We start from the raw sequence: 1,492 nt of genomic DNA, 5'->3' as shown, positions 1-1,492 counted from the left end.
CCATGCGGTGCTGGGTGTCCCCAATGTCCCCGAGGTGTCCCCGTGTCCCCAGTGTCCCCAGTGTCCCCCATGTCCCCGAGGTGTCCCCAGTGTCCCCGTACCCAGCACGGTGAGCGTGGCCATGCGGTGCTGCGTGGCCTCGGTGTATCCCAGTGTCCCCAGTGTCCCCGTGTCCCGTACTGAGCATGGTGAGGGTGGCCATGTGTTGCCGGGTGTCCCCGAGGTATCCCCAATGTCCCCAGGTGTCCCCAGTGTCCCTGAGGTGTCCCCAGTGTCCCCAATGTCCCCCGTGTCCCGTACCCAGCACGGTGAGCGTGGCCATGCGGTGCTGCGTGGCCTCGGTGTATCCCAGTGTCCCCAGTGTCCCCAGTGTCCCCGAGGTGTCCCTGTGTCCCCAGTGTCCCCAGTGTCCCCGTACCCAGCACGGTGAGCGTGGCCATGCGGTGCTGCGTGGCCTCGGTGTATCCCAGTGTCCCCAGTGTCCCCCATGCCCCCGAGGTGTCCCCGTGTCCCCAGTGTCCCCGTGTCCCCAGTGTCCCCAGTGTCCCCGTGTCCCCGTACCCAGCACGGTGAGCGTGGCCATGCGGTGCTGCGTGGCCTCGGTGTATCCCAGTGTCCCCAGTGTCCCCAGTGTCCCCGAGGTGTCCCCGTGTCCCCAGTGTCCCCGTGTCCCGTACCCAGCACGGTGAGCGTGGCCATGCGGTGCTGCGTGGCCTCGGTGTACAGCTGGCAGTAGTAGCCGCCCTCGTCGTCCAGGCGGGCGCCCAGCAGCAGGATGCGCACCCGCTGCGGGGTGAACTCGGCCAGCTGGAACCACTCGTCCTTGAGCGCTGCGGGGACAAGTGTCACCCATGGGGCGCCCACGGGGCACCCGTGGCACCCACGGGGCACCCATGGCACCCACGGGGCGCCCGTGTCACCCGTGTGCCCCGTGTCACCCGCTGCGGGGTGAACTCGGCCAGCTGGAACCACTCGTCCTTGAGCGCTGCGGGGACACAGAGCACCCGTGGCACCCACGGGGCACCGATGGCACCCACGGGGCACCAGGGTGTCACCAGGGTGTCACCTGTATCACCCATTGGCACCCACGGGCACTGAGTGCAGCCCCACAGACACATCACCCACACACCCAGGGACACACGCGTGTCACCCGTGGGTACCCCCGTCACCCACACACCCAGGGACACACGCGTGTCACCCGTGGGTACCGTCACCCACACACCCAGGGACACACGCGTGTCACCCGCGGGTACCGTCACCCACACACCAGGGACACACGCGTGTCACCCGCGGGTACCGTCACCACCAGCACCCAGGGACACACGCGTGTCACCCGCGGGTACCCGTCACCAACACACCCAGGGACACACGCGTGTCACCCGCGGGTACCCGTCACCAACACACCCAGGGACACACGCGTGTCACCCGCGGGTACCCGTCACCCACACACCCAGGGACACACGCGTGTCACCCGCGGGTACCCGTCACCCAC

Source organism: Nothoprocta perdicaria, unplaced genomic scaffold, assembly GCF_003342845.1.
Source record: "Nothoprocta perdicaria isolate Ctin4 unplaced genomic scaffold, notPer1 scaffold_830, whole genome shotgun sequence".
Classification (NCBI taxonomy): Eukaryota; Metazoa; Chordata; class Aves; order Tinamiformes; family Tinamidae; genus Nothoprocta; species Nothoprocta perdicaria.
The sequence above is the reverse complement of the archived record's forward strand: the minus strand, read 5'-3'. Positions refer to the sequence as shown.